Source organism: Castor canadensis, chromosome 2 (assembly GCF_047511655.1).
Source record: "Castor canadensis chromosome 2, mCasCan1.hap1v2, whole genome shotgun sequence".
Classification (NCBI taxonomy): Eukaryota; Metazoa; Chordata; class Mammalia; order Rodentia; family Castoridae; genus Castor; species Castor canadensis.
Genome location: NC_133387.1, coordinates 85,773,963 through 85,788,313, shown reverse-complemented (window position 1 = coordinate 85,788,313; position 14,351 = coordinate 85,773,963). Strand labels below are relative to the sequence as shown.

The window sequence follows — 14,351 nt, the reverse complement described above, 5'->3', positions numbered from 1 at the left end:
CTGCACTGTTTTCTGCCACTGAACATTCGTTCTGACTTTTCTGTGAGTTAATATGAATGAAGTCATACATGATGTCCTCTTTGATGTCTAGCTCCTTTTACTTAGCATAATATGTTTGACAGTCATACATCCATTCTTTTTCACTGCTGAGTAGTATTCCTTTGCATCAGTGGCCTACAATTTGTTTATCTGCTCAACTGGGGAATATATTAGGGATGCTTTAAAAATAAAAACAGCCTTGAAAGAAATGACCCAATTCTGTGCCCTCACCAGCTCCAAGTCCTTGGAGAATGGAGACAATACCTTGCCTTTCTTTTGCCTGTCACATTACAGGCTTTCAATGTATTTCCACTGAATAACAAAAGAATAAATGAAAGAATGAGGTCATCTTTGTGTATGGTGGAACCACAAAAAGAAACAAAGCTTCATGACTATTGTAACTTCCCAGAGGGGCTATTTACTTCTAAAAATGTACTCCTACTAACTAGCGACACTAAATGGCCCTTCCTTAGATGAAACAGGAAGCCAGTCTTGCTACCACCAAGGAGGGCAAAATCTCAGTAGAGGGGCTCCTGCCTGACTTGTTACCTGGCTCCAAACTTCTCTCCTCTGTGCCTCTACTTCCCTATCTGGATTTGAGAGCATGTGTTTGAGGATTTTTGAGCTGATGTCTTCCTAGTCTAGATGCACCAGAACAAATGTTCTAATGCTCAACTCACTTTCTGACTGCAAGACTTCGCTTGTCCAGGAAGGAAGAGACAGCCAGTGGCAGCTGACTCACAGTCCGCAGTCTCACAGGTAGCTGTGGAGAGGGTCTGTATTCCTGCAGAGATGGCCCATCTGGACCTGGCCACTCTGCTTCAGAGCCATGCAGGGGACAGGAGGTGCTGGGGTCTCTGGATCCAGGCACATGGGCTACATTAGTGCCCCTCAGGGAGGTGCCAGGCTAGTGTACCCCACCTGCGTGGCCTTTCAGGAGAGGAGACCACCCCTCTCTCTCTCCCTGCTTCTCACTCACTCTTTACCTTGTGTCCTGTGCTCTTGTCACATTGGAACCCAGAGGCACCTGACACAGCTGGTGTCAAGCACAAAGACAATGTAACAATAAAACAATAGGAACTGGTTGGGAACAGGGCGGGTGATCAGCTCATGTCATTGTTATTATGGGGGATGGAGAATTAGAAAGAGGCCTTCTGCTGGGGCTGGCACAGGGGGCCACCCTCCCCTGCTGCTCAGAGAGCCAGAGCCAGAGCCAGCCTGTTTCCAAGCCATGTGCCACACTTCATCCCAGACAACCTGAACTAATTTCCTCCTTGAGATTTGGTGGGATGCAGTGCAAACGTTTAACAGAAATCGAGTTGGAAATTTTTCTTTTATCCCCACCTTTTGTAAATCCATCCAAAAATAAAATAGTCATGAAGCATGTCTGGCAACATTGGTCCTTTCTGCTGATGTCTTGCTAGTCACCCTTGCAGATTACCCTGTCCCCTCTGCACTCCTGTTTGTTCTGCTGTGTTTACTGTTTTGTCCCTGCGCCCAGCGCACTAGGGACTTTGCCAGGTCTCAGATCACTTTTAGAATCTTTTATTTTTAAAAAGCACCCCAAGACATCCACTGTGGCTTTCTGAGTGTTGAGTGGGCAGGGGCGGCCCACGGAGCTGGGGAAAGTCACTAAAGCTGGGGAAGAAGTGACCCCCAGGCGGCGAGACGCCCCTTGGGGTGACTGTCACTGCGTTTAAGTCCCAGGCTGGTGTCAATTGTACCAGGCGTTGCTAGGAGCTCCGCGTCCTGCTTTAGAACCCCAGGCTTTGTTGGGGACGCGTCGGTCGCGGCTGGAGGACACTTGGCGGGGTAGTCCGACGGCGCTGGACGCTTTTCGCGGAGCGGACCAGGTCGTTTCTCAACCCGCAGCGATGTCATCCTGGTTAGGGGGCCTCGCCTCAGGCTTGGGCCAGTCTCTGGGTCAAGTCCGGGGCGGCCTGGCTTCCCTTACTGGAGAAATTTCCAACTTGATCCAGGAGATGCTGATGGAGACGGAGGAAACAGAGCAGCAGACTCAAACTGCACTTGGGGCTAAGCCTAAAACCCTCCACAGTACCACAAAACTAGAATCTGAGGTGTGTCAACTGAATCTACTCAAGGATCATCTGGAAGAGGAAATTAAACATCATCAAAAGACAATTGAAGATCAAAAGCAGAGTCAGATGCAACTGCTTCGGGCTTTACAGGAGCAGAAGAAGGAAATGGATGAGTTTAAACACCAGCATGAACAAATGAACATCACACATAGCCAGCTCTTTTTAGAGAAAGATGAGGAAATTAAGGATTTACAAAAAACAATTGAACAACTAAAAACCCAGTTGAATGAAGAAAGGCAGTTCATTGAAACAGAGATTATCCAGCAGAAAGACTTGGACATGCAAGCTCGTCAGGCGAGAATGTCTTCTGCTTCCTACCCCCAGGATGTGACCCGCCTTCAACAGCAACTGCAGGCCTACGCGAGGGAGAGAGAACAAGTACTCGCTGTTTTGGAGGAGAAGACAAGGGAAACCAGCCATTTGAAAAGAGAATACCACAAAATGATGGATATCGTTGCTGCCAAAGAAGCAGCACTCATTAAGCTGCAAGACGACAATAAAATACTGTGCACTAGATTTGAAAGTACTGGTCAAGATATGTTTAGAGAAACTCTTCAGAATTTGTCACTTATCATTCGAGAAAAGGACATTGAAATAGATGCACTGAGTCAGAAATGTGAAACTTTGTTGGCAGTTTTACAAACTTCCAGTCCTGGGGATGAGGTTGGAGGTGTAAGTAGTCATCAGTTTGAGGAGCTGCTAGAGGAGCGTAATAAATTAAAACAGCAAGTAAAGAGAATAGAAGAATGGAAATGGCAGGTGATCCCCACGGTGCAAAACACTCAGCATGAGTCTGCCCAGATTCTGGAGGAACTTTATCAACTTCAGGCCCAAGTTTTGGTGGACCGTGATAACAATTCTAAATTACAAGAAGACTACACTGGCCTGATCCAAAGTTATGAGCAGAATGAAATCAAACTCAAACATTTGGGACAAGAATTACCACAAGTTCAGCAAAGCATAAGACAGCTTTGTAGTGCCAAGGACCTTCTTCTAGGAAAACTTGATATCTTGTCACACCTGCTCTCTTCTGGATCATCATTTACCTCCCAGGCAGCAGAGTCCCTTACAGCAAGTGCGTCTGCTGGATTGAGTGAGTTTTCTCATTTTCTTCAAGAAGAGGTAGAAGAGTTGAGAAAACTGCTGCAGGAAAAGGATGCAACAATTAGAACACTCCAGGAAAGCAATCACACATTGTCTGACTTGATTGCTGCCTCCTCAGAACTAGAAAGAAAGGAACATGACAAAATTGATTCAAACATTAAGCAGTTGAAAGAGAAACAAGCTGCATTAAAACACTTACTGAAGGAAAAAGACCTCTTAATCAAAGCCAAAAGTGACCACTTTCTTCAAATGAAAATTTCACTGACAAAGTGAATGAAAATGAGCATTTGAAGCACACAGTAACAAACCTGAAGGAAGGAATGTTAATTTTAGAGAGGGACATTTCTAAACTAAAAGTGGAAAATGAACAACTAGTAGAAACACCCAGGGGAAAGGAAACAGAATATCAAGCATTACAAGAGACTAACATGAAGTTTTCTCTAATGCTTCGAGAAAAAGAGTTAGAGTACAATTCAATGCAGAAGAAGGCTCTTGCTTTGGAGCAGCTATTGAAAGAAAAAGAACAGGTGAGGCTGGGGAGCTAAATCGCTTTTAATTACAGTCGAGTCAATGCAGGAGAAGACAACTGCACTGCAACAGGAGGGAGACCAAGTCATGATGGCCCTGAAACAGAAACAAGTGGAAAACAGCGCCCTACAGAATGAAGTCCACCACTTACAGGACAAAGAGTCACAGTTAAACCAGGAGCTCCACAGACTGTGCAACCGTCTGTTAGAACCGGAAGAGTGTCACACTCAGAAATTGTCGGCCGTGGAAGATAGAGAGGCTAAACTGAGAAAGAAAGTCACATCATTGGAGGAAAAGCTACTCTCATCCTCTAAGGCAATGGAAAATGCAAGTTACCAAGCCAGTGTGCAGGTGGAGTCATTGCGAGAACAATTGCACATCGTCTCCAAGCAGAGGGATGAATGTGCAGCCCAGCTCACTGTCTCTCAGGACCAAGTAAAGCAGTATGCGCTGTCATTAAGTAACCTACAGATGGTCCTAGAGCACTTCCAACACGAGCAAAACGCGATGCATTCTGCTGAATTAGAAAAACAAAAACACGTTTGCAGCCGAATGGAAGACAAAGGCAGAAAATCTTGAAGCAAAAGTATTATCATTGCAAGAACATTTGGATGAAGCGAATGCAGCACTGGATTCAGCATCCAGACTTACAGAACAGTTAGATCTAAAGGAACAACAGATTGAAGAACTTCAAAAACAAACTGAGCTCCGACAGGAAATGCTGGATGATACACAAAAGAAATTGATGAACTTAGTAAACATCACAGAAGGAAAAGTGGACAAAGTCCTCATGAGAAATCTTCTCATTGGTCATTTCCACACACCAAAAAGTAAGCAACATGAAGTATTACGGTTAATGGGAACCATCCTTGGTATGAAGAAGGAGGAGATGGAGCAGTTGTTTAATGAGGATCAAGGAGGTATTGCCAGGTGGATGATTGGGTGGCATGGAGAAGGATCAAAAAGTGTCCCCAACATACCTCTGACACCAAATCAGCAATCTACTCTTAAGAGTTCTTTTTCAGAGCTTTTTGTTAAATTTCTAGAAATGGAATCTCGTCCATCTGTCCCCTCACCAAAGCTTCCTGTTTATGACATATAACATCTAGATTCACCAGGAGACAACTGGACACAAATGCACAAGTTTTAAAGGTACAACAGAACCCAGGGCGGGTAGAAGAGCAGACATGAATCCATTCTTGGTCCCCGCTCTGCAGCTGTGCCTCTTATTAACCCCGCTGGACTTGGACTTGGTGGACCCGGGCATCTTCTTTTGAAACCCATCCCAGATGTTCTGTCCACATTGACACTTTGCCAGTGTCACCTGACAACAGTGCTTGCACTGTGCCAAAAGACCTGCTAAAGCAACAGGTGATTCTGAAACCAGAGGCTATCTTGCACTTTAAAGGGAGTATGAACACTATATTTATTTTATCACAAAGTGGACTTTCAAAAGAATTCATATTTGTGGTGGTAATTTCTCTAAATTTAATAAAAAATATTTTTATTGTTTTAGAAATTGCAGGTGTCAGTTGAGCAATCTGCTTTTTTCCTTCTCTGATTTGACCTAATTTAAGCTAGAAATATTTGATTTATCTTAATTTACAGAAATAAAAAGGGAACACATAAATACTGGTAGCTACCTAGATCCGCTTTTATTTCCTTCTCTGATTTTCAAGCTCATTTTAGCTAGAGACAGAGGGTTCACCTTTTAAAGATTATCAAGGGATTTATAAAAAAATGAAACAAAACTAGTAGCGGCTTTTCTGCATAGGATAGAAAATCATCTGAAGCATATATTATTCATCTTTGGAGGACTTGGCATGAACAGGCTGAGAGCGAGGCTCTCCCTGGGAGCTCCCAGGTGCCCTAGATAGAATTTGTATTTGGTTCTGTGCAACTGTGTCATGTGTGTATGTGTGTGTGACCACCACCTAGTCAAGACACAACTCTTCCAGCACAGGATCCATTGAGCTGCCCTTTCCTAATCCCAGCCACCCTCGCTGCCTCCCGCCTTCATCCCTGACAGCCACTGTCACCATCTCTATAATTTTGTTATATCAAGAATGTTGTATAGATGAAGTCATGCATTATATCACCTCTTGAAATGGGTGATTTTACTCAGCACAGTTCTGCTGAGATCCATCCAGGGTTGCATGAACAATAGTTATGGTTGTTGAGAACATGGTGTGGACATACCGCTTAGTTTCAAGAGCTGCGGTGGCTGTTTAAAGGTATCATCTAATACTGGGTTTCCTCACACAAATACAACTTTGATGTAAGTTTCACTGTGCAGCTGCAGCCATATCGCTGTAGTCAGCAATATCACCAAACCTGCCACCTGCTGCCTCTGCCTGAGGTGTTACTGCTTGAGACTCAGTGATCCACGACTGTGTGTCCCTGTCACAGTGGTCACTGAGGGCAGTGAGATCACTTCAACAGCAACAGCACCATCTGTTTGAACCTTAAGAGTAAGATAGTATTTATTTAATTTTTTATAAACATAAAAAAAACTCTGACTTGAAGTTTAGTTCTATCAGGACGTTCTTATTTGCATTCATTGTTGAAGTTGTACATTTAAAAGGCATTTCTTGCAGATTTTGTAAATTTAGATATGCCTTTAAGATAGAAACATTTGTATAACAAAGATGAAAATGAGATTAATCCAAACATGTGCGGCTCTGGCCAGAAGTAAATTTGGTTGTAAATTTTATTGTGACAAATTGTAGACTTCCAATGTATTAGAAGACTGGAAGTTTGATTATGTGTTGACGGTTTAAACTTTTTTCTAAAAAATTAAATAACTGAGGTTTACTGCTTCATGATGTCACCTATCTCCTAAGTAACTTATTTATTTTGCTATTCTTCAGTACATTTTAAAGGAAGCTGTCATCAAAGTTCATATTAGAAATGTTAAGCTGCTTCCTACCAGGTTTGCCTGTTGTTTTTTCTCTATGACATTACAGATGCTCCTCATTTTACGTGTGTGATATCCCTGTAAACCCAGTGTGAGCTGAGAACATCTTAAATTGAAAACACATTTACTACACCTAACCTCCCTACCATCCTTAGCCTCTGTACACAGCACGCCATAGAGTACTCGTCATGTGTCCTCATGATTGCTTGGCTCCCTTCTGCTGCCCAGCACCCAGAGAGCATACCATCCCAGAAAAAGATGAAACAGAACTACAGTTTCTACTAGATCTGCATCAGTTTTGCACCATCATTAAGTTGAAAAATTTAAAGTCAAACCATCCAAAGTTGACCACCTGAATTAATATAGGCTTTTATAAGCCCCTTAAAGCATATTTTTGCTGACTATCCTAAATCATTTACTGCTTGCCATTGAAGTTTCATGTCTGTGTGGAGCAACAGAAATTCTAGTTTCTAAGCTAAAAAAAATACATGGTCTTTCATTTTGAAGAAATAACATGAAAAAATTGTTTTGTTTTGAAAAGGAGGTGCATGGTAGATATTTAAGTAGAATGTCACCATATGAAATGCGTTACGACATTTTAAGTACTTCTTTCCCTGACCAAACCAACCTGTCCCCCTCACCCAGTACCTTACCCTAAGTTTGACAGCTGTTGTGGGTGGATTGCACATCCAATATCACAGAGCACGATATTACAGGGCTGCTTAAGTATGTGAGCTTGTTAGAAAGCTACAGTACCTAATGTTTTTCTTGTAATCGTTGAAACTATAGCTCCCTAGTGTGCATTCTAAGTGTCCACTGAGCTAAGCAGACATAACTCATTGACTTCTGAAACTAAGTTGTGTGAGAGATGAGTCGTCTGCTCAAGGAACCTTCTTAGTGACCAGACAGAGATGAAGCAGGGAATTCTAATGTTGGCTGTAGGACGCTCACAGCACACTCACTGCAGTATTTTAACAGTAATTTTTACTGTTTATTTCCCTATGAACTTGGTAAAACTTGTGGTTGGATGTTGCCTTAGGTCCCACGGTTTTTCACAACATTCCTCAAGATTTTCAACTGTAATTAAATATTCTATCGCAGAAAATTCCTTTGTGAACTTGAGTTCCTAAACACTTTTTTGGAGCAGTACTGAGAGTTACATATATCATTTACATATGTAAATTTTACTGTGACAAATTGTAGATTTCCAATGTATTAGAAGACTGGAAGTTTGATTATGTGTTTATGGTTTAAACTGTTTTCTAAAAACTTAAATAACTGAGGTTTGCTGCTTCATGATGTCACCTGTCTGTCTCCTAAGTAACTTATTTACATCATAAGGCCTTGAGCTTGCTAAGCAAGCCTTCAGCTTTTTTTTTTTTTTTTAATTTTAGTTATTTTTCAGATAGGGTCTTGTGCTTTTTGCCCACGTGGGCCTCAACTCTCAATTCTCCTATTTATGCATCCCATGAAACTGAGATTAACAGATGCACATCTCCATCATGCCTGGCTTATTTTTTGAGAAATAGTCTGGGTAACAGTTTTTAGCCTAGGCTGGCCTTGAACATTGATCTTCCTGTCTCTGCCTCCCAAGTAGCTGGGATTATAGTGTGAACCACTGCATCTGTCTCCTAAACATTCTTGTTTGTTTTTTAAAAGGAGAAGAAAGCAAAAGTAAACAACAAATCCACAGGGAAAAAGAAATGCCTTTCTTGAAACTTCAGTATCCCCCAAATAAAGCTTTCATTTCTTTTAACCTTTCCATGGTTAGTTTCAAGGGGCAGAAAGACTTAAAAATACTTAGCCAGTCAATAAGTGGGAAATAAAAAGAGCAAGTTATAGCTTCAGGGACAGGGCAGGATGAAACCAGAACACACCAAATTTCAAGTCATGTGACTCTTGTTTTACACTCATGAAGTTTTTCACGTATCAAAATGTTTAAAACATCTTCCATCAACAAAAGTTTACCTTTAGTTTTGTAAATATCAGATGAATTAGGTGATATTTATTTTACATGTTCCTGTGGGGAAAATAAGAACTTTAATGTGCTGACATTTGTGATTATTTACATCTTTATTCTTAACTTACTAAATTTTCACTATTTAAAATTGATAAATTGTCATGATTCATAGGGAAATAACTAAATGTGAGAAATTTCCAACCCAACCTAAGATTAGATTGTGTTATAAAACTAAAGTGAATGAATTTTTTAATTTCTTAGGAATACTGCAAGAGGGAAAGAAGACAATACCCCAAATAAAAATGATATATGTAAGTTGGCAATGTCTTCATCCACAATAAAAAAGAGTTTAGCAAAATAAATAACAAGCACCCCATTACTGAGTTAAAGGCCTTTCAGTCACTTAGCATGCACTATCAATGAGGGAGAATCGATATTCTGAGTACTCCTATCCTGGGGGAACAAATAGCCCTTCCAGCCCTTCCTTCCCACTGCCATTAGGCAGGGAACAAATGGTGCAGAACTCATCGTGACTGCAGCCTGGACTCAGTGGCCTTGGACCTATGAGCTGGCCAGTACCATGCCAAGCAAGACTTGGGGTCCTGCCATCCCTTGCCTGTGAACCTTGCATGACCTCCACTGTCACTCCCAGATTTGTGCCACCCTCTTTGGTGAAGAATCAAAACATTGCCCATGAAGAGATGTCAGATCCTCAGGGTTCACAACTAAGGCCAGGAAAGAATGACTGGCAACCCAGTGTCCCCCAATCATGGACATCTTAGAAGGGCATCACATGTCTGAGGCCTGGAGCTCTGCAGCCCGTGGGTGTCCATCGAGCAGAGTGCTCTGGCTGGGGAGCCTGAAATCCCCCCATGTCTGTCTCTGAGGCCCTTCTGTGTATAAGGCACTGTGAAGGACACTGTAGGAGGTGGCAGAGGTGGGGCCTACGGAAGACTGAAAAGTGGCCTTGGGCACACTCAGGGTTTAGTTCTTCCAAGTTAGGATGTCCTTCAGGTATTACTGAGAGAAGAGTTCTTGTTCTCCCCTTCCTGATTCTCCTCCTCTTCCTCTCCCTTGTCAGCCCCCTCCCAAGAGTCCTGCCTCCAACCCACATCTGCAACACCTCTGAAGACTAACAGGTTTACCCAGAAATGCCACATGAATGTGTTTCCCTCTGCTGTCCCCATTTTAAGAGGATGCAATCACTAGCTATGGAGGCAGATCATGGCACAGCAAAGCATTTGCTCCTAAACCTTACTTTGTCTTCTCTTGCTTTTTTCAGGGAACCTTGCTTCCCAGGTAGTCCTGGTCAGCAGGTGCCCACAATTGTAAGTAAGCAAAAGGGCCTGATGACATCCAGCCTGTCAGTAATGGCTATCACCCACAAAGACCCCACCATGTGCCAAACACACATATATATTTCCTTAATCTTCATAAAACAACCTCAAAATATGGGAGTTAAATAATTTGCTCAAGTCTCACAATTAAGTACTAATGATGGTGAAATTGCTAACTCTGATTTGATTACGGGTTTGTCATGTCTTTCTTTTGCTCTTTCTCTCTACGTATATATGTATATATATGTGTTATTTTTACCTTACAAGTAAGCAAACTGAGGCTTGGAGACCTACAGTAACTTGCCCAAGCTTATCTAGTCTGTAAGTAGTGGTGCCAACATTTGAAGCCGGCAGCCTGCTGCCTATGCTTGTAATGACAATGCCATGGTCATGGTCCAAAACCACATTCTTCACACTGCACCAAAGCTGCAATTCCTAAGCCATTTGGGAAACGGCCCACAAGTTTCCCCAAAACAATAGTTGGCGGGTGACTCTAGGTTTTGCAGCAGGGCTGTCTCTTCACAAGTCCCTGCCTTGAACTGGAAGCTCATTTGCATTTGTCCTTCTGTGGTAGTTTCCAAGTCCCCAGCAGAACACAATTTAACTGTAAAATTTGCCTTAACTAGGCAGCTGTCTGCTGCAGTCAGGCACTGGGCTCAGGTGCGACTCCCCGTAGGCACTTCTGAATCTTCGTGTCAGCCTCTGTAAAGCAACAGAAAGTCACCTCCGAGAAATGAGATGCCACTTGGAAGAGGCACATGCTGCCTCCTCCGCTGTTGTCAGCTCAGAGCTGTGCAGGGATGCCAATCATGACTCAGTTACTCCCAGGACTTCCGTCCTGCATTTAGAACTTCCCTGTCATTTAGGGGAACCAACTCAGGGCCGACTACCACACGTCGGGGACCAAGTGTTAGTTGAGACGTATCTCTGAAGTAAGCCAGAATGGGCTTCATTGGCCTCTCTTCAGAATGTCGCCAGGCCATCAGAGGGAGGGATCCAACAACCATAGGTAAGATAATGCAACTCAGCATTGTCACCTGAGCCTCTACTATATTGAGGGCACTGTGCTAGGAGCCCAGAGGTAAAGCAAAGATCCCTTTCCTGACGTGACCCAGCATTTAGACAGGTGCATAAAGGACCAAGTGGCCCTTGGAAAGGGAGCAGTCCAAGGACATCCTCTTGGAGGCCTCAGCTGAAACGGGGGAAGCAGATGAAGTGACTGGGAGAGAGATGATGGAAGGCTTCAAAGAGGAAGATGCTCGGAAACTTCTACGGGTGCCCAAATCTGTGGGGAAATGGCAAAGAGGCCCTAGATAAAGAGACAGGAAAAGGAGAAGCAGGAGACAGGAGGGAGGGACGTGCCTCTAGTGTCCAATCGGACTGAGTGATGACCCAGCAGACAAGGCCTCAGTACCAGATGATTGAGGGGAGGCAGAGAACCCTTAGGTCAGGAAGGGGTGACCAGCAGTGTGCCAAAGGACAAGCAGACAGGTGGGTATGAGGAAAGGGACTGAAGAATGGAGACAGCAGCTTGGCACTGGTGGGTGGCTCATGCTGTAATCCTAGCTACTCAGGAGACAGAGATCAGGAGGATCACAGTTCAAAACCAGCCCAGGCAAATAGTTCATGAGACCCTATCTTGAAAAATCCCAGCACAAAAAAGGGCTAGTGAAGTGACTTAAGGTGTAAGCCCTGAATCCAAACCCCAGTACCACAAAAAAAAAAAAAAAAGAAAGAAAGAATGGAGACTGCATTTGGAAATGTTTCCCACTGAAGGGAATAGGCAGTTAAGGTCAGCAAGGTCAGCAGATCTGTTTGAAGACAGGCTTGCAGGTCCCAAGAAAGGAGATCCAGGAGGTGGGAAGGGGGCCTTCTGACAGGAAGAGATTATTACCCAGCAAGAGGACCAAGGGCACACGGGGACATTCACAGTGGGCAGGTGGGCAGGTACAGAGGCCCTTTAGAGACAGGTGCAAGGAAAAAGACAAAGACAGAGAGGGGGTTATAGAAGAAATTGTGACCGGCCCCCTAACTCTGCCATCACATCACAGATTATCTCCAAAGGAGCAATTGTCCCATTGTGATAGTGTGGGACTGTCCTAAAGCAATCATCTTCTGGAAGAAGATGCCAGAGGAGATGAGGCGAGAGTTTCCACATTCATTTCTCATCAAGCTAAATTTCGTCTTGTTCTTTCTGGTTAGCTTTTTAAAATTTGCATTTACAATTAGAATAAATTTAGCTCCTAACTCTTCCCTGTTCTCTCTTCTCCTCAGGAGTATCTCGTAACCCTATCTCAAGGACTTCCCCTCTTATTCCCATCAACTCCAGAGTGTGAGGGTCAGATCGTCCAGCCTGACAATATCCAGAGTCTCCCTCTTCCTTGCCCCAGACTCCCTGTATCTTTGCCATTGAGCTGTGGTCATCAGCCTGTTGCCAGACTAGGGAACAGGAGTATGAAAGCTAATATCCAAACCAATTCATTCTCTCTCTCCTCCTCCTTCTCTTCTTTCTTCTCTCTCTCCCTCCTCCACCCCCTCACTCTCTTCTGCTCTTCTTCCTTCTTCTTCTTCAACAGGGTCTCACAATGTAGTCCAGGGTGGCCTTGAATGTGTGATCCTCCTGTCTCAGCTTCCGGAACGCTGGGATTACAGGCCTGCAACCCAGGCCCAGGTACTCTTACTTCTTGTTTTCCTTTGAGAGGTGTATATTTTATAGAGGTCCCAGTAGGTTGTGATATTGTGCTGTACTTTTGCAAGATGTTACTGCTGGTGCGGGCGGGGAAGGCTGAGTACAGAGGATGTTTCCATTTTACTTCTTACAACTGCATGTGAATCTATAATTATGTCAAAATTAAAAGTATAATTTTAAAGGGGTACAGAAAATGGGAACTACTGTTCTCAATGGATCTAGAGTTTCAGGTTTACCAGATGAAAGTGTCCTGGAGATATGTCAATAGCAATATGAATATACTTTACAGACTGTGCACTTGAAAATAGTTGAGATGGTACATTTTATGTTACCTTTTTTTAACCACAATTAAAAATGAAATATGTATATTTTACAAGGCCCCAAGAACTTCAAACCATGAGAGCAGCAAAACCTAGCAATGATTTTCAAATACTCAATATAGTCACTAAAATGGCTAAAATCAAAAGACTGACAATTCCAAGTGTCGTCAAGGACATGGAGGAAATTAAACTCTCACACACTGCTGGCAGGACATATGGCTACTTTGGAAAACAGCTTGGCAATCTCTTACATAATTAAAAATGCACTTATGATTATGATACACAAAATCCATTTGCAGGTATTTGAGAAATGAAAACACGTCTACAAAAGAGATTTGGAATCAGTGCCTTTATTCAAAATGACTCCAAACTGAAAACAATATCCAACTGTTTATCCACTGGTAAGTAGATAAGCAATTTTTGATATGTAGAAGGGAATACTGCTGTGCAATGAAATGAAATGAATGAAACATACAACGGGCATGAATTTCAAAAGCATTCTTTAGACAAGGGAGTACACACGGTGTGATTCCTTTGTTGAAATCCTAATGCAGGCAATATTAGTCTACACTTACACAATGCAGATCTGTGGTTGCCTGATAATCAAAGGTAGGGACTGAGTCCAAAAAAAAAAAAAGCACAAAGGACCTCTTTTGAGTGGTAGAAATGTTTAATATTTTTATTGTGATGCATAGTTACTCACATGTATTTGTGTACATATTTCATTTTATGTAAAGTATACCTCAATAAATTTGAGAAGAAAAGGGAAGATTCCAAGAATCTCTAACCAGATGAGAGAAACAAAATAAAGCCTAACTGATTTTCTTGTACCCAGTTGTTAGGCACCTGGAGTCACAGACTCTGGCCTGCATCAGCCAGCAGAGGGAGCTCTTTCTCAGACTGAGTCTCCATCAACCCAACGGCCTACCAGCTTAATCTCCAAACTGGAAAGGTGCAACTCTCTTATTGTCTCCACATCCCCCTCCTCTCTATACCTGCAGGTACTTAGACCCAAGTAGAGAGAGCAAAGCTATCCCAGTGGAGAAACCCACCCTGTCCCTGCTGAGAGATGAGGGGAAGGAAGAGTTCCAGACCAGCCTGCAGGTGCTTCTGCAGCCAGGCTTCCTTCTGTGTCCCATTCTGATCTTGTAGACAAAGCTAATTGTTAAGGACCTGTGTGACAAGACCTCTGGCCTAATTCCCCAGCTCCAGCAGCCAGTGGGTCTCTGTCCCAGTGCCTGTGCCCTTGTCTCAGGTGCCTGAGAGTGAAGTCCTGACTTGCTTTTGTCAATTGTTTTCTGAACCTGGAAGCTCTGTGCTACCTAATCCCAGTCCACCCTAGCCTGTCTGGACTGCCA

At 43.2% G+C, this 14,351-nt stretch overlaps 1 pseudogene; it reads left to right on the top strand.

Moving 5' to 3' along the window:
- The first annotated feature begins 2,021 nt into the window (after positions 1 to 2,021).
- LOC141418055 (thyroid receptor-interacting protein 11 pseudogene) lies at positions 2,022 to 14,145 on the top strand (annotated as a pseudogene).
- Positions 14,146 to 14,351: the final 206 nt, after the last annotated feature.